Source organism: Bufo bufo, chromosome 6, assembly GCF_905171765.1.
Source record: "Bufo bufo chromosome 6, aBufBuf1.1, whole genome shotgun sequence".
Taxonomy (NCBI): Eukaryota; Metazoa; Chordata; class Amphibia; order Anura; family Bufonidae; genus Bufo; species Bufo bufo.
In genome coordinates, this window is record NC_053394.1 from 393112222 (window position 1) to 393131679 (window position 19458).

At 44.3% G+C, this 19458-nt stretch overlaps 2 protein-coding genes across 3 annotated transcripts in view; both read right to left on the reverse strand.

Moving 5' to 3' along the window:
- The window catches only part of LOC121003516 (zinc finger protein 208-like), a 2651670-nt gene that overhangs the window by 1952519 nt on the left and 679693 nt on the right, over positions 1 to 19458 (reverse strand). The window lies entirely within an intron of this gene.
- LOC121003537 (zinc finger protein OZF-like) overlaps positions 1 to 19458 on the reverse strand; it is a 1338071-nt gene that overhangs the window by 19680 nt on the left and 1298933 nt on the right. Inside the window, exons 1-3 of one of the 2 annotated variants that reach the window (XM_040435437.1) lie at positions 15257 to 15286; positions 12754 to 12903; positions 12573 to 12670 (exon numbers count right to left, since the gene is read on the reverse strand). The exons of the other annotated variant lie outside the window; for it this stretch is intronic. The gene's annotated coding sequence lies outside the window, so the exon portion shown is untranslated. Of the gene's footprint in view, positions 1 to 12572; positions 12671 to 12753; positions 12904 to 15256; positions 15287 to 19458 lie in introns of those variants that run through there. 2 annotated transcript variants of the gene reach the window in all.

A 19458-nucleotide genomic window follows, 5' to 3' on the forward strand; every position in this document is an offset into this window, starting at 1 on the left:
AGTAGTTACTGTATACTGCCTTGGTCTATTTGTGTTTGGATCGGCGCTGGAATTTATTTAGCGCCACTTTGGAGAAACTGAGAAGGATGCCTGTGACTTAACTGACATCCTCTCCCTGAAGGGGAGTGCCTGGTATATTACAGACACTCCCTATATTGATCCTGTGATTGCTGCTCTGGCCCCCGTTTGATCACGTAATGGCCCATGTGACTGAGGTCACGGCTTTCTAATCACATGACGGGTCATGTGCCGGATGGGATGCGACTTATGTGCAATTTGTTTGCCTTTAAAAGGCTCATTTGCACACTAGCATATGCGCCGCTGCCACAAGCCCGGCTGGATGACTATCAGCTTCAAAGAAACTAGAGGGCTGTGCTACGAGGACGAAACACTCCATTAGTTTGATCAGATGGAGCCTCTGCCGCTGCTGCTAAGCTAAATTTTGGCTGCTATTTGAACTTTATCTCTTGACTATTTTGCTTTGTGCACTTTATATATTGATTACTTTGTATTGCTCTATTTCATCTATTCAAGACCTCTGATGAATTGGCCCTAGGCCAATGAAACGCATCGGGCAGTGTGTTTTGAGATATAGCTGTATTTTGCATTTATAGTATATCTCTTAGTGTGCCAACATAGTTCCCTCGCTTGCTTCCTTCTCTGACGAAACTGGGCAGCCACATGGCGCAGCGTAGGGACACCTAGGGACAACTTAGGAGGTGTAAACATATAGGGAGGGATCAATAGGAGAAAGAGACCCAGTCTCCCTTCCCCTCCCACTCCTTTGCTCCCGTTTAGGTTTGTTTGCACTACATATAGCAATTTTGTACTTTTTCACCATTGAGTGATTTGTAATAAGTGTCTTGTACTGTGGTGAGCGACCTTTTCGCCTCCTTTTGGGTATTTTTAATGATGTATTAAAAGAAAAGTCTTAATTGAGGTTACCCACCAGTTCTGTTCAATATTTGTATTTATAATTGGGTGCCCATTTTTTTGTTTATCATTAGTGACCATTATATTCCTGTAGTTAATTCTATATTTTTTCTTCCTCGGAATGGGCATAATCATCTGCTCTGCTGCAGCCAATAACTGGATTCAGGGGTAACATGTCTACAAGAAACACATCACCAGTAGGCGACCATGCCTGTGCCAGCGAGGGAGCAAACAACATTTACTGGAAGATGGACACACAGGAGCTGGCACACATAACCGGTGCTAAGGGTAGCAGATACGTATGACTCTTTCCATAATAGACACATGTGAAAAGTTACTTATTCCTGAACAAACCCTTTAATACTGTCTTTCTGTTCTATCTAGAGGTTTTGGGATGACTGCAGGCATGAAGATACTGTACCTAGTGTAAGGGACGGGAGAACACAGGAGAGGTGAGGACTGATTATCTATCACCACTAGAAGACTCTGCTTATCACTGTATATAGTATAAGGACAGGAGAGGTGAGGACTGATTATCTATCACCACTAGATAACTCTGCTTATCACTGTTAATAGTATAAGGACAAGAGAGGTAAGAACTGATTATTTATTACCTCTAGAACACCCTGGTTATCAATGTTTATAACATAATGAACAGGGTAGAACACAGGAGAGGTGAGAAATGAATATAGCTTACCACTAGAACACCCTGCTTATTACAGATTGTGGTATAAGGACAGGGGAGAAAACAGAAGAAGCAAGAACTGATTAGTATCACTACTTGTAATGAGCGAAGTTTTCAAAATTTCGATTTCATTGCTTTGTCGCGTTTTTTTACCCAAAATTTGCTTTGTTACAAATTAATTAGTCACAAAGTGCATTAAATCAGGTATATCCCAGCCTGCAATAAAATTTTAGGGAAAATGTATCCTGGTGTACATCACTGTGAATTGCAGAAACATGCATAGCTAGTCCTTTCTGGTAGCTAAACAGTTACTGTGAGTCAGTATGACAGCATACAGCATTAGGGATGAGCGAACCCGAACTTTACAGGTTCGGGTTTGGCGTACGAGCAGTAGAGGAATCCTGTTATGGATTCCGTTATAACGGAATTCTATGACGGAAAGCTAAACGGAAGCCTTTAAGAGGCATTCCGTTTTGATCCATTATAACAGAAGTCTATGGCCAAGTATAACAGATCCGCCTGGTTTCGTTATGCAGGACGAACAACAAAGTCCTGCATAACTGAAACCAGACAGATCTGTTATGATTCCTGGTTCGCTCCTCCCTATACAGCATCCATTAGTAAAGAAGAGGTGTCCTAATAACTCTTTAGTGGAACAAAATAAGGACATGGATACAATACATATACGATACAATAAAGTAGTGGTGAAAAAAGGACTGTGCGTCACTATTAAACTTAGTTCACACTTCACTTATTTTGTCAGTTATTGTCAGACCAAAGCAGGTGCAGGTCAAACCCACAGAACAGGTGCAGATTTATTCTTGATACCTAATCCGAGAGTAGGCTTGGCTCCTGAATTTGGCTCACAAAAACCGATGGAAACAACTGAAGAGTGAATTCTTACAGGTCAATGTTGGCGACAGGTCTAATTTATCGGCGTGGACTTAACCGTGCAGTGGCCCCATGAAAATTGAGAGGGTGTCAGCAGTAAGGCTGTGTTCACAGTTTATTTTTCTGATCCATCAGAACTGCCATCAAAAGGGGATCATGTAGTTTGAGCATCCAATTTCAAACAGTATTTGGGCAGCATTTGATCAGAATTTGTAAGGTAAAAACAGGAGTGGGTCCAAAACAGAGAACATGTGCTGGAAATATATGTATGTCTTCTGTGTTTTGGACCCACTCCTGCTTTTGGCTTCCAAATCATGATCCAGTCCTTATGCAAAATACTGACCGTGTGATGCCCATGCTCAATTTGCATGAGTTTTGGCCATTTGCCTCTGAAATCGGTTTTCTTCAGATGAAAAAGAAGTCCGCATGTAGGACTTTAATGGCCTCTAGGTGGTCAGTATTTGGTCAGTTTTTTCATCAGTATTTGGACAGTAATCATAAGGCAAAAACAGGAGTGGGTCAAAAACAGAGATATTTACATAACTTTTGTGTTTTGGACCCACTCCTGCTTTTGGCTTCCAAATCCTAATGCAAAATACTGACCGTCTGATAAAGGCCTTATGGACGCTCAGACAGAACAGTTTTTTATTTATTTATTACTTTATTGTTTTTCTGGCGGATCAGAAGAACAAAAAAATAAACGCTGATGTCAAACATGGACACTAGTGTCACAAAGTGGTAAGGGTGGCAACAGCATGAAGAGTCACAATAGTGACCCCGGAACAGAGTGGGGAGGGTGGCAACAGCATGTGGAGTCAGCATAGTGGTCCAGTCAAAGAGTGAGGAGGTGGGAAGACAAGTAACAGCAACAGGCGTGTGGCGTCAGGCAGGTGCCAGCATCAGAATAGTGGCAGCAGCACCTGGGCAGAAGTAACGGGCCATTTGTCACAATGTTCAGATTTGGCAGCACACTAGTCAGATCATTACTGCCAGAATGATCTAGTCTGTTGTATCAGGCACCGGTGTCTGGAAATACTGGTTGATACAGGCCTGATTCATCTTTATAAGCTTAGGTTATAAAGTGATATACGTCAGTTTTCTGGCGTATATCAGTCCCAGATTGCAACCTGCGACTTTTCCATGCTCTTATCAATTCTAAAAATGGGGGCTTGATGTGGGTGGGGACGAGCCGATAGGTCCGTCTCATTTATCATTTTCGACGCCTGTGTTAGGAAGCTGGCTTAAATTTAGACTGATGGTGGATGCGCTGAAGTTATGTAGAGGCCGATGCTTCTATATAACTTCGGCAGATGCACCGTCAGGGCAAGGGGTTATTAGTACAAGCGTCTAAAATACCGGTCTAAATAAATGATCCACCTGATTCATCTTTATAAAGGTTAATCTCTCTACTTTTTGTGTTAAAAGGCGAGTTCTCTTTGGGGTAACTATGCCATCCATTGCACTAAACACTCCCTCTGATGCCAAATTACTGCATAGGCAGTAAAGTTTGCCCAGGGCAAATGTATCCAGTTGTGACCACAATTCAATTTTAGCTGCCAAGTAGTCCAGGGGATCATTGATCTGGGGTGACAGGGTGCACTCCAAGTATCCTACTACCTGTGGCTCAGCATGAGCTGCCACTGTCTAAGGTCAAAGTTACACAGCGGAGTAGTCTTGTCCATCTGCCTCATCAAGAAATCAGTCACTGGTTTCCTTTGCACATACAGTCAGTCCAACATGCCAACATGTAAAGGGTGGAGTTCCAACGTGTGGAAACATTGCCAACATACGTTTGCACGACTGATACAGCTTTTTTAGAGAAATAATGACAGCTTGGGACTCAAGCCATCAGTTCTCTGAAATGTTCAGAGCCCACCATATGGAACTGTAGTACCAGCAACTTAGTCAGGTGCCCATTAAGCTTCTGCGCCATTGGAGGAGGAGCAATAGACGAAGGGAAGGAACGACAGGTTCTTTCTGTTGAAGTTGAGGATCCCTGACTGCCGGAGAAGGCGTGCGGGTCGCTGGGAGATGCAGTGGTTCCTGCATCAGGCTGTACCACTACATTAGTGCCATGTTTTTCCCAGGCCACTTTATGGTGACGTTCCATGTGTGATGCAGGGCTATGGTGGCAACATTAGCACCCTGACCGTGCTTCACATTCTGCTCACATATCCTGCGTACCACCACGCTAACATCCTCAGCAAATTCCCACACTGCCAAGTATGGCATTTTACCGCCAACACTCTGTGCTGACTGCCTGCCTCTATCTTTATGAACCCCCGCACCACTAGTTGTTTCCTAAAAGTAGACTCCTGAGTAGCAGGTGGTCTACCCTGGGTGTGTTTTTTTTTCCAGATCTCCCACTGCTTCCACCCTGCTGGCTCATCGGCTTGCTGCCACCCTGCTGCTGGCTCACAGGCCTGCTTCCACCCTCACCCCTAGATGCTAATTAGGTCTCCTCTTCAACCGGCTCCCACATGTGAGCGGCTACATCATCATCCACTAATGTCTGTTCGTCACTTATGTCACCGTCACCAGTCTCATGGCCATATCCCTGACAGCTCAAAACACGTGCTCCCACCCGACTGTCACCTTTGCTAGTTGCACGCCTATTGTAGGATGCAGCGGACCTCTCCTCCAAGTCTGTGGTGGCCTGTAGCTCTCACTAATCTTGTCCTCGCTGAAAAGTGGAGGACAGCCGGCAGCATGCCTTACTTCCCGAGCAGAAGGGAAGTAAAGAGACAGTTGCAGGACAGGGGAGGGCACAGAGGTTGTTCCTGGGCCATGCCAACTAAGTGTGGTAACAGAGGAACCCACCGATTCCTGGCTGCGTGTATCTGTTGTCACCTGAGATGATGTTGAAGAGTGAGTGAACCATTCTAGTACAGCTGGATTGTTGGTCAAAACACGACTGCTGGATGACAGTGGTAGCTCTTGCATGTTGCTGCAGCTGCTACCACCACCCCTTCTGCTGCTACAGCAACATTTTTGCCACTGCCCGTTCCTTTTGAGGGCCCAGGAAACTGTCTTTTGGCCATAGGGTACAGTAACTAAATCAGTAATGTAGCAGATTAAGTAAGAATGGTGCTGCAAGTGTACTAGATAAACGAAGCCGTTGAGACTAAGTTGAATGCACAGTAAGTCTATGTACAGTATAACAGAACAGATTATGTATATATGGCGCAGCAGATGAACTATACAAACATGCCTATATATATTAGACTGCCTGTTGACACTGAGTCTGATGCACAGTAAGTCTATGTATAACAGAACAGATTAAGAATAAATGGTACAGCAGTGGAACAAGATGCACAGGGTGATTAAAAAGAGATTGCACTGTCCCTGCAGTCTCCCTATGCTCTCCCTACAGTGTGTGAAAACTCTCTCTACGATCTCCCTACACTGTCCCTATCCAAGATTCTACAATTAAAAGCTTTGTTAAATACTGTCCCTAGCACTATGCTGTTCACAATAAAATGGTGGAGACAGGGCAGGGTGAGGCTTTTATAGGGCAGTCACATCATAGGGGTGGCTATCTGTTTATTTGCTAGCTGCACAGCATTTTGGGTCATATTGCATTCCTGGGCTTCTTACTTTTACTGTAACATGTGCAGCCACAATTTTAGGAAAAAAAACATTTGTTACCACGAAGGGAGAAAAAATTTGGATTTGTGGCAAATTAAATTTCTCCTGAAATTTGGATCAAAGTCAATTAGTTTTGCTTCAATTTGCTGAACACTAATCACTACAACTCCCTGCTTATCAGTGTTTATACCAAAAGGACAGCGGAGAAAACAGAACAGGTGAGAACTGATTATCATCACTAAATCATCCTGATTATCCTTCTCTATAGTATAAGGACAGGAGAAGTGAGAACCGATTATCTATCATCACTAGAACACCCTGCTTATCACTGCTTATAGTAAAAGGACAGGAGAGGTGAGAACTGATTACGATTATATTATATGATTATTATTACTATTATTAGTACCTTTCAAAAGCCTCTGTACTTTTTTTTAACAAACGCTGCACGACTAGATTTATCGCATGCATCATTCAGGGAGCATGTGTTATTTCTCCCAAACACAAAGCAGCCACAATGTTCCTGCAATTGTCTCTGACCACCTTGCCCAGTTGGAGTTAGGTGAGGAGACAGCCAGCGAGGTTGTTTGCTGCTTGATGCCCTTTAGAAAGTATTTGGCTATGTGGCTACTATCACCCAGGGAGATCAGCTCTAAAACGGCATGGCAATGCTTCACATGATAGGAAGAAGGGGGAGTGGGAGCGATGTTCTGCCCTGCTTCTGTTTGGGACAGGAGGATATCCATGGAGGAGGCCGATAAGTGCCTGGTGTCAGAACAAACGTGGAGGTGTCAATAGGACCTGGCCTTCTTGCTATAGTGCTGCCTCGCTGCAAAAAACATTGATCTAATGGGCTGTGAAAGGCATGAACTGTTCCAGTCCGTAACCGTTGCTCCAGGTGTCCATTGTGTGCACCTTGCTGCACAGCTAGAATTGCAAGGAGTGGCCTACATTCACCACCACTTCAGGGTACAAAGCAGGGATGGCTTTTTAAAAAAAAATGCATAACTTCTAGTGAGGCTGAGCACATGCCATTAGCCCCCTAAAGGCGACAGAGTCCACAAAGTGATACCACAGACACTGCACCACCAGCAACTTGTGCAAGCAGAGTGGTTTCTTGGCCACACATTCCATTATCGATGGCTGATGGTGGGACAGAATAGGAGAAGGCATAGTCTGAGCAGGAGGAGCAGTAACGGATGATGACTTGGACACACTACTGCACGTGGATGCCGCCTGGCTGCCACAAAGGAGACTGGGAGAAGGAGGAATCTCTTGTTGTGGTAGCTGGCAGACACCTCTGTCACTCCCATGGCTTATTGTAATCTGGCAGATCTTGCACAGGGCATTGCTTTTGTTTTCCAGCACCGTGGAGTAAAACTGCCAGACAGGAGATACTTGCACACTCCACACAGAGCTAGCTGCAGCCGAGCTTGTTTTAGGTCTGGCACGTTTTCAGCCTGCGACCACAGTATCATCAGCATCACCAGTTCCCAAGCTGACAATACTAGAAGCAGATCTGGCCCTGGCAGGTTTTGGGAGGTTCTAACTGTATGTTGCCTTTACTCTGTATTGCTGCCGCTGCCACCATCATCTTCCTCTGATGTTACCTTCTACTCAGCACCCTGATCTAGCTCCCAGATCATGTCCAACACACAATCATTGTAATATTCCTCAACCTCCCCACCATGAAAACCGTGACATGCCATCATGGGCTTCCTAGTCCCATTACCTGCTTTATACTTGCCTTGAGTTCCACTGCTGCTACAACTGCTCCTTCCACCACCAGTGCAGATACAGGTGCCACTACTCCTACCACAACCATAGCTATGTATGGGGTGCCCCTCCTCCCCCGAATCTCCTCCTCATGGTAGTCTAAACGCTGAGCCATCCAGTCCACAATTCCATCCTGTGTGTCCTCAATAATATTAGGAGCCAGGGAGAACTGTGGCCAACTACTACTACTCCTGGCAGGTACTGATACTGCTGATACTACATACATTCTGACTCTGGGAGGAAGAGACATAGGTCTTTCGTTTTGCACTCTTCCACTTCTCAGACATTTTATTATGAGGTTTATAAATGAAGAGTCAGGGGTTTGGTACAGACACATTATTTACCGGAACAAGCAAAATGGCAAGTGTGTTTTTGTAATTTAAAGACAGTGGCACAATTAAATGTCTCTCCACTTCTACAAACACACTCCATAGAAACATAGAAACATAGAATGTGTCGGCAGATAAGAACCATTTGGCCCATCTAGTCTGCCCAATATACTGAATACTATGGATAGCCCCTGGCCCTATCTTATATGAAGGATGGCCTTATGCCTATCCCATGCATGCTTAAACTCCTTCACTGTATTTGCAGCTACCTCTTCTGCAGGAAGGCTATTCCATGCATCCACTACTCTCTCAGTAAAGTAATACTTCCTGATATTACTTTTAAACCTTTGCCCCTCTAATTTAAAACTATGTCCTCTTGTAGCAGTTTTTCTTCTTTTAAATATTCTCTCCTCTTTTACCTTGTTGATTCCCTTTATGTATTTAAAAGTTTCTATCATATCCCCTCTGTCTCGTCTTTCTTCCAAGCTATACATGTTAAGGTCCTTTAATCTTTCCTGGTAAGTTTTATCCTGCAATCCATGTACCAGTTTAGTAGCTCTTCTCTGAACTCTCTCCAAAGTATCAATATCCACACTGGTATTGACAATTTACTTTGGGAAGAATGCAGTGAAAGGTCTTAGAATTATGCATTTATTATCAGTGGTAAAAAAAGAGAACTGTGTAGTAAAATGTCTTTGAACTATGTGTTTAATAATATGGATATAAAACTGGTGTTGTTGCTGTAACGTGTTTGTGCTATAATGCAACGTGTTTAACCCTTTGAGGACCTTGTGATTTTCAGTTTTTCTGCTTTCATTTTTCACTCCCTACCTTCCTAGGGCCATAACTTTTTTATTTTTCCCTTTAATATTGCACACAATGTAGTGGGGAGCTGGAAAAAAATTCCAAATGGGCAAAAAAAAAAATTTTATAAAAAAAACACCTGGCTGCACTGTAGAATTGAATAGATAAACCCATGCGCTCTACCGACTGAGCCACCACACCTTCTTATCAAGGAGACCAAATAAACCTGGTTTTCCGACTCTAAGGCTGGGTGGGCTCAGGCTGTCTGAATGATAGCCCGCCCCGGCCCCCTAATCAGACAAGCATCGGAAGTGAGCATACATGGCTGAGGAGCAGATGTGAGGTCATGAAAAGCCGGGGTGGGGGTCCAGCCTTGGAGGCAGGAAATCAGAAAATGAAACGGAGAGCAAGTGAGGTGGGACAACCACGTTAAGCACAGTTTCAGGATCCCCTCACTCCCTTAATACTATCCCTAGAGGAATTCCCTCTCTGTAGTGTTCCTATCACACTACGTTACTGACTTGTGTCTATAATCGTTCTTTGTCAGACTCCGCCCCCTCCCCACTTCCTCCCAGCGTCATGTTATCCACAGTCCTCTTCCTTCTTCATGGTTTTCCATCTAATACTAACAATAAACGCACACGGCACTGTTTTCAAGTGATTGATCTGAAATGAATCGCATAAGCTTTGTTTTTGTATGGCAGACCAATTACGTATTAGTTTCAGGGACTCATTGTCTAAAGTTTAGTCAACGAGTCCCTGAAATATATACCTTCAGAGTAAAGATGAGCAAATTGACTCTAAACTAATTGGATTCAGGATGAATTTTGCAAAAAATTGTCTGCCATACAAAAACAAAGATCCCTCCCCACCAGCTGCTCTTCTTGTCTCCTGTATGTCCCTAAACATATCATGTTACTGAAGATATCATCTCTACATTATCCATTACACTAGAAGAGCAAAGGTTTAGACTCTTAGAGATGATATCTTCAGCGACATACAGAAGACAAGGAGGAGTAGCTGGTGGGAGGGAGCTCTCCAGAGGGATCTGATAAATGATGCTGTAATCTTGTAGTTCACAGGATGTCGGCCACACAGGAGAGAGACAGCAAGCCTCAGACTGGAGGTCAGACTAGAGGTCACATGACCAGATATCCATAATCAAAGGTTCAAAATGTATGGATGCATCTGAGCAGCTAGAAAATTGCTGGTGAGTTAGAGTTATATGTGCTGATGAAAATAATCCTAATAAATCTTTGTCGCACTCCGTGTATCAGCTGTAAGTAGGGTTCCAATCCCGTCATCAATAGTTAATACAACTACAACTTATAGATTTTGATCTTGAAAGTAGAGTTTTATTATTATATAACATACGGCAATATTCATGCGTGACATTTCGGCTTGCAGGCCTTCCTCAGACACTGACGATCTTTACAACAAACTTGTATGATACATGACTGCTTCTATACTGCATCCTCTGGCTCATTTCCTTACCTTCTCAATCACAACTGTGGCATAGTGTCTGAGGTAGGCCTGCGAGCCGAAACGGCACGCATCAATATTGCCGTATGTTATATAATAATAAAACTCTACTATCAAGATCAAAATCTACAAGCTGTAGTTGTATTCATTATTGAAAATAATCCTATACTGCTTTTCCAATAATCAACTTCCTGTATTATCAGGGGCGTAGCTGTAAGGCAGGGGTGGGGAACCTCTGGTCCGTGGGCCGTATGCAGCCCGCGGGACCATTTCATGTGGCCCTTGGCCTCCTGCCGGAACACATTGTGAAAATGCTAAGCGGTCATTAAGACCAGGGAGGGTAGTGAAAGAAGACCAGGGAGGGTAAGTGAATCTGCCAAGTGGCAGCGCCGTCCGGAGCTGGAGAGGCAAGTTTATTTTTTTATTTATTTAAAATGTCTGATCTGAGGTCTGATTGGGGTCTGATCTGAGGCTGGGGGGGGGGGGGTCTGATCTGAGGCTGCGGGTCTGATGAGGGTTTGATCTGAGGCTGGGGCGTCTGATGAGGGTCTGATCTGAGGCTGGGGGGGGGGTCTGATCTGAGGCTGCGGGTCTGATCTGAGGCTGGGGGTCTGATGAGGGTCTGATCTGAGGCTGGGGGGTCTGATGAGGGTCTGATCTGAGGCTGCGGGGTCTGATCTGAGGCCGGAGGGTTTGATGGGGGTCTGATCTGAGGCTAGGGAGGGTCTGATGGGGGTCTGATCTGAGGTTGGGAGGGTCTGATGGGGTGTGATCTGAGGCTGGGGGTGTGATGGGGATTTTATCTAAGGCTTGGGAGGGTCTGATGAGGGTCTGATCTGAGGCTGATGTAGGCTGGGGGGTCTGATAGGAGAGTGATTAGAGACTCATGCAGGTGGAGGCACTTCTGAGGCTGAGAAAGGGAGAAAGGAAGGGACAGTGGCATGGAGAGCGAAAACTGGGTGAACCCCTCTCTGGACCCCTCTGGGTTTAGCTTGGCGGCAATTAATGCCAAATAAAGAACTAAATATATAACATTCTCAACTTAAAAATTAGCTTTATGTGGTCAAAATGGCGCCGTAATATTTGTAATATATAGCGCAGGCACCATTTTGTGCTGCAAAAACATAGCGCTCTAGATTTTTTTAATTGAAGCGCAATTTCTGTAACTTACCCCTAAGTCACTTATATGTTTGACCAAATATAGCCGTCAAATTTTTAAGTTGAGAATTTTGTTTGGCCCCCGAACGAGGTTACAAATATCCAAATGGCCCTCGGCAGCAAAAAGGTTCCCCACCCCTGCTGTAAGGGGTGCAGTCACTACTGGGCCTAGGAGCCTGAGGGGGCCCAAAGACCCTTCTGCCACATAAGACGACACCGGTACTATACAAAGTTCATGCAGGTCGTTACATCTCTGGCTGGAGGGAAGGGGTAAAGTCAAGAATTTGGTTTGGGGCAGGGGATGCAGTTTCAATTTTCGCCTCAGGCAGCACGAAGGCTATGTGCTTCCCTGTCCCTGGCCACAAAGCACTGAGGGAAGGGTCCCAAGCTGAACTCTTGCAACAGGGCACATGAGTCTTTAGCTACGACCCTGAATATTATATTATACTCTACGCAAGTAAGAAGGATGACTCCGTGGTATGATCTTGGTACTGCCATTCTGACAATAAGGAGACACCAGGAGACTGCACCCTAGACTACAAAACCTTTGAAGATAATGATGCATTTATCTCCTGATGTTCATCTTCAAGCTGACAATCCGAGCACAACTTTGGTTGACCATTTACAGTAGAGCATGGTCCCGGCCTAAGACCTCTAAGAAAACTGTTGTGCCACTCTTGTGCAACCACAAAAGATCTGCAGCAGTTGACAGAGGAGGCCATCTTAAAAGTCTATACAGGCAGAAAATAGTGAGAAGATCCAGACAACATGTAACGTCTATGGTCAGCTGTAATCCTGCCATCTCTATCTTTCTTATTATACAAGGATAAATCATGTAATACTGGTGGATAAAACAAGACTGAAGACAAGATCTTCACAGCCTACTACAGATCATAGGGAACATTTCATGAGATCTTATCACCATCTACCTGATCATCCTGTGGGACATTGTGATGTTCTTTTAAACCATCCTGTGGAAGAAGAGGACATGGACATCTCTCCGGTGGTGTTCTTCTCTCTTCCTTAACTATAGGAAACACATCCAGTGAACAAATTAATTCCTTACATACAGATAATGAGAGGACGTGTGTATTTAGTCATGTCTATTACCTGGTGATGTGAGGGGCTGGCGATTCTCCATCATGATGCCCTTATATCCCTCTACCCAATCATCCTGTGGGACATAGTGATGTTTTTCTGAATTATCCTGTGGAAGAAGAGGACTGGGACATCTCTCGGGTGTTGTTCTCTCTTCCTTAACTGTAGGTGTTGCAGAATCAGGATTAGATTGGATGGTAATTCACAGACTACCACCCAAATTAAAACGTAGCCTTTAATAAATATTCCAGAAAAAGTAACCCACAATCAAAAGGAACTACAGGTAGATGCTGAATGGCCATCATGGACACCACGCGGACCCTATATCTAGCCAGCCCCACATTTTGAGACTTGGGATGCGCAAGTATCACTGGGCCATCTATGATGACAGCATAATCTTGATTTGTGTTTACTACATATTAGGGGGCCAAATGACCTACTGGCCACTAAAACCAGTGCATGATTTCTTGTGATCTATTAGTATTGGCTGGTTCTGGCAGCAGCATTTTGTTGGATCATTATATCTGTACTATCACTGCTTGAAGGCAGCACTATTTACAGTGACTTTCTTGTCCTCTGATGAACCCGAAACGCGTTGGTACTACAATATTGGGACATTTGATGAGACTATTTTGCGACAAGTTGCCAATTATTGGCGACTTAGCAGGTTTTGCTTTATTGCGAACGGAAACAGAATCCAACAATTTTTTTATTGAAAATCTATGTATCTATAATTTTTTGTTTTTTGGCATTTATGTTAGGTCATCTGATAAACCTTCTCTAGGTCACACTAATCCTCCCTTTCAGGGCCATCTAGGCGCATTCAGGAGGTTCCTGAATACGGGATCGCCACTAATGGGGCGGCCATTCCGTTTTGTAGAAAAGGCTTACAGCATAGGGAAAGTACTAGGGAAAGTCTTCATCTAGTGGCCTATACCTATTCCTATAAGACTGCCCTAATCTCCATTGCTGATTTATTATTTTGTTTTCGTTTATCATCTATTTTCTTTTGATTGTGGGTTACTTATTATGGACTATTTATTAAAGGCTACGTTTTAATTTGGGTGGTAGTGTGTGAATTGCCATAAGCATATATACTACATATAGTAACTTTACCCTCTGACGGGTTATAGTCTTAGCTTAGATCGGATGGTCAGCCATGTTGTCTTAGGTATACATCTTGGGGCACATTTATTAAGACCAGTGTTTTAGGCGCAGGTCTTAACAAAGCCCTAAGCTGGTGGTGGTTCCGCCGAAGTTATGAAGAGGCGCAGGCCCCTCCATAACTTCAGGGCTTCCAGCACTAGTTCTATATATAAGACATCTTCCAAGCTGTCTTACATTTAGACCCTTTTCTACACCTTTTGTAGAAAATGATAAATGAGACAGGCCTGCCGGCCCGTTCCCTTCCTCGCACACTGCATGCCGACAATTGTAGACCTGCCGCCCCCCCAATTGCATGGACATCTGCGCCTGAAATATGTCAAATTTAGGCTTATTTCAGAATAGTAAAGGACCCCCCTTGTGTTTACACCTCAAAAAGGAGCTTAGCTAAAGAGTTAATCACCATTTTGAACTGAATACTGAGTACTTTTAGTACTAACTACTTTTGCTGAGAAAATAGAGGCCTTTAAGTAATCGATTAAAGATGTTAGGATGGAATGGTGACCTTTTGAAAGTAGATAATATTTGCACTAGAAGTTGAAGCCTTGGCCAAGATAAATGTATTTGTCTATTAAAACTAACCATTTGCATGTTTATGATCATGATCGCTCCTTGGTGTTGGACTGGTGATAAATCAAAGAGCCTATCTTGGTTTTATAGACCATGGGGCTCTTTGGAAAGGAAAATGGAGATTGTTACTTGAATTGGAGAGGATTAATGGAAGGCCCCAGGAACAAATTATTTAGGCAACAAGAGATCGTGATAAGGAACTTTTATCCAATTAGAAGTTGTTGTCGGTGTAACTTGTGTAGATCTATGGTTACGTATAATGATGATGGAAAGATGGAATCTGTGTGTAAAACACTGAAGTCTACGTACAGCGACACACTGCGGAAAACTGGAATTAAAATATGAATTATTCCTTTGTTCTCTGAGGTATAAAGGACGGTGTCCAGGACTTATAACAAAGTGCTGCCTTTTACCACGGCTGTAATTCACTTCCATTTATGTCTTATGCCATAATCTGCCTACATTTTACATTGATGTCAATGATGTCTTGCTGCTCTTCAGATTTCCATCAGAGATTTTAAGCCAAAACCAGGTGAGACTCACAGAACAGGTACAGAGTTTCCCCTATACCTTATGTCTGTGGAGGCTCCAATCCTGGTTCTGGCTCACAATCACTGATGTGTGAATGAGGCTTAAACAAAAGAATCTTCAGAAGAAGTTGCTTCAAGAAGTTTTGTGTTTTTGTGGCCAATTTCCAACAGTATGAAAAACATCCAGTGACTGAATTCATTCCTTACATACAGATAATGAGAGGACATGTGTATTTAGTCATGTCTATTACCTGGTGATGTGAGAGGCCGGTGATCCTCCATCATGATGTCCTTGTACAGATCTTTGTGTCCTTCTAAATACTCCCACTCCTCCATGGAGAAATAGACGGTGACATCCTGACACCTTATAGGAACCTGACAACACAATGATACAGTCATCACCCAGATCCCTTCATAGCGTTCCTGTATATAATATCCCAGCATTCCCAGCAGTGTCACCTCTCCAGTCAGCAGCTCAATCATCTTGTTGGTGAATTCTAGGATCTTCTCTCTATTGATTTCCTCATGTATCAGGAGGTGAGGTGGAGGCTCCATAATTGGTGTCAGGGTTCTTCCCCGTCCTTCAGACACAGGGTCCTGACAGCGCTCACTAGAGGTCTTCTTCACTACTGTGTAGTCCTAGTTATGGAGAGACACAGTAATACATATCACTCCTTACATCTCCAGAGTCCCTCACCTCTCCAGTCATGTCTGTCTGTTAGTAACATAGATAAGATGATGTAATGTGACATCATCAGAATCTCTCACCTCTCCAGTAAGCCGGAAGAGGATCTCTAGGGTGAGATTTATTATCCTCTCCGCCATCTTGTCCCTGTCCATTCTTTTCGGGTCAATCAGGAGAAGGATCTTATAAAGAAGATCTCCACTGGGCGGATCCTATATTGTAGGAACCTGAATGGAAAGAAGATGAGAAGATGGAAAATCCTACAAAATCTCATGTAAAATACAATAACTTGAGATAATAAGAGGAGACATCGGAGGAGATAATAAAGTGTAGATGTTGTGTTCTCTCTTTTTATATGTGTGATGGTCAACAACATGTGTGAGGTCAAGGCAGTTTCATGATATGTCATAAAATCCAATATATATAATATACAACACATAAAAGTTGATGAACAAGTCCTAAAACCAGGAATAAAACAAAATATAGAACAAAATGAAGACAGACCTGCAGAGCGAACTAACACCCCGGAATGAAGACCACATTAGCCCTTTTACACTACATGTGTCTATTTTATTCTAGATTTCTTTATTCCCAGTTTTATGACTTGTTGATCAACTTGGATGTTTTGTATTTTCTATATATTGGATTTTATAATCTACATCATTTGTATGTTTCATTTGTTGGTTTATAGAACAACTGAAGAAACCGCAGGGTGTGCATTGTGAATGACTAGAATACCACAAAAACATCCTGACACGGTCCGGCCCAGGTTCTGATATCAGCACAGCTCCGGATAAGGAGCGATTGGTCCCTCATTTTTATACTATTGCAACCACTAAGGAACAAAACGTACAGTTTCAAAATGCGTCTGGTGTAACTGCGGTATTAATCCATCGAGTGTAATTGCGTCACCAACCTATTGAGAGGAATAAACGTATCCTTCATACCATTCCGGACACTGAAACAGTGCAAGAGAACTATAGGATTCAGCAGCGCATCGAGATCATAGGTGAGCAGAGGTCATCAATATCAGATCGGGGGGTGGGAAGTCTGACACCTGGCACCCCCAGTCGATTAGCTGTATGAGAAGAAGGCACACGCTGTGTGCTCCTGCCGTCTCCTGTCTCTCTTCCTGCTTGCCATAGACATGACAGCGGTGAGCAGGACAGGAGACGGAGTGCACCTTCTCCTCATACAGCTGACCTGTGGGGGTGCCGGATGTCGAATCCCCGCCGATCCGATATTGATGACCTATCTTTAGGATAGGTCATTCTCACGTACGGGAACCGCCCTGTCACGTGACCCAGGTGCAACTGCCAAGGGTTGATCTATTTCACGCACTCAATCTCTCGCGCCCCTACACACAGCCCTCAGATTGAGCCTTGATCACACCGTGACACAGCCTCTCATGCACCCCAACACACTGCCACCATCTAGGACAGTGGTCAGTAACCCGCGGCTCCAGAGCCGCATGCGGCTCTTTTGAACCTTTGCCGCGGCTCCGGCATGGGCATGAGCAGTGTGTGTGCGGCATGAGCAGTGTGTGTGCGTCGGCGGGGCAGGCACTGTGCGGCGGCGGCTGGGCAGGCACTGAGATGAGCGCTTCCATTGTGGAAGCGAAGCGCTCATCTCCATAGTGATCTGTTTGCATCGCCGTCCTCAGGACAGCGATACAAAAGGAGGCTGTGCGGATGAGCAGGGCAGGGAGGTGTGTCCCTTTCCTGTTCCTCTGATAGGCTGCCGGCACTACTAGGCCGGCAGCCTATCAGAGGCCGGCGTAGGCGGCGCGATGACTTCATCGCGCCACCTGAGCCGTACAGCGCTGGAGTCGGGACACAGGCCGGAAGAGGCCTGCATCGCATCGCTCCAAAGAGGTAAGTATAAGTGTTAATTATTTTTTTTTTTAACTGGCAGTCTGGCACATAATGGTATTATACTGGCACATGATTGGGGAATTTGGGGGGCCCCTGGAATTACTGGCACATGACTGGGGGGGGGGGGGTCTGCTATTACTACTGGCACATGATTGGGGGGTCTGGTATTACTACTGGCACATGATTTGGGGGGGTCTGGTATTACTACTGGCACATGATTGGGGGGGTGTCTGGTATTACTACTGGCACATGATTGGGGAGGTCTGGTATTACTGGCACATGATTGGAGGGGGGTCTGGTATTACTGGCACATGATTGGAGGGGGGTCTGGTATTACTACTGGCACATTGGGGGGGGGGGGGTCTGGTATTACTACTGGCACATGATTGGGGAGGTCTGGTATTACTGGCACATGATTGGAGGGGGGTCTGGTATTACTGGCACATGATTGGAGGGGGGTCTGGTATTACTGGCACATGATTGGAGGGGGGGTCTGGTATTACTGGCACATGATTGGAGGGGGGTCTGGTATTACTGGCACATGATTGGAGGGGGGTTTGGTATTACTGGCACATGATTGGAGGGGGGTTTGGTATTACTGGCACATGATTGGAGGGGGGTCTGGTATTACTGGCACATGATTGGAGGGGGGTCTGGTATTACTGGCACATGATTGGAGGGGGGTCTGGTATTACTGGCACATGATTGGAGGGGGGTCTGGTATTACTGGCACATGATTGGAGGGGGGTCTGGTATTACTGGCACATGATTGGAGGGGGGTCTGGTATTACTGGCACATGATTGGGGGTGGTCTGGTAAAGGTAAATTAAATATTTTAATTAGCTATTAATTTGCAAAAATATATTTTACATTGTTAAGTGAAAAAGTCCTTTTTTTCTTCAGATTGACAGCTGACTGCACGATCCTGTATATAGCATTAAGGTAAGAAACAATATATGCAGTGTTATATTTTTTTTAAATGTCGCAATAGTTTTGCGGCTCCCAGTTTTTTTTTTCCTTCGGAAACGGGTCCAAGTGGCTCTTTATGTCTTAAAGATTGCAGACCCCTGGGCTAGGACATTTAAATCAATACACTGATTAATTAAGGGCTCATAGAAAACCCCACAGCGCCCCACTCGCAAGAAGGCTCACAGTCGCACAAGCCACACTTAAAATACACAGTAACACAAACCGCACTCATACACTTAAAAAATAGAGGTTACTGGGCTCGTTCAGGGCACAAGGAAAAACCATTAGAGATCTGCTTTAATGTACTAAAAAGGTACAGCACTTAGTTACAAAAAGTTACAAGAAATAAGACATACATAAACATGCACAAAACAGTATAAAACTATAAGGATAAAAAGCAGAAAGGTTCTTACACAACAAATTGTGTGGTCAGAGTTCCTTCTGGTTTCCGTGGATGGGAGGAAAGTGGAACACAACCCAATGTTGATCGGATCCCCAAATTGTGTCTAAGAAATGTTGCCAATAGTTCATTTTTATCCCCATTCGGCAGAGAGTGGAGCTGAGAGGAGTCTCCCTCCTATTGTGTCCCATCCTTCTAGGATGGCCCCTCATTACCTGTGCATGCTCCACCTCTTACTCAGCTGGCAGACATGAAATAGTAATAAAACATGGCTTCCCGTCCACACTAACGGATATTCGGGACCCAACAGGTTTTAATAATGTATATTATATCCGGCTGATCATTTTGATCCCACACATGACTGGTGTGGTTGTCCCAGAAGGTGAGATACTGGTTATGTGGGAATGCTGGTTGTCAGGGATGGGAGGTTTAGACCCCCTACGATGCCCACATCAAGCGGAATGCAATGATCACAATTATTAATACGTCAGTTGTACCAGAGTTATCGCTTATGCAATATTTTCT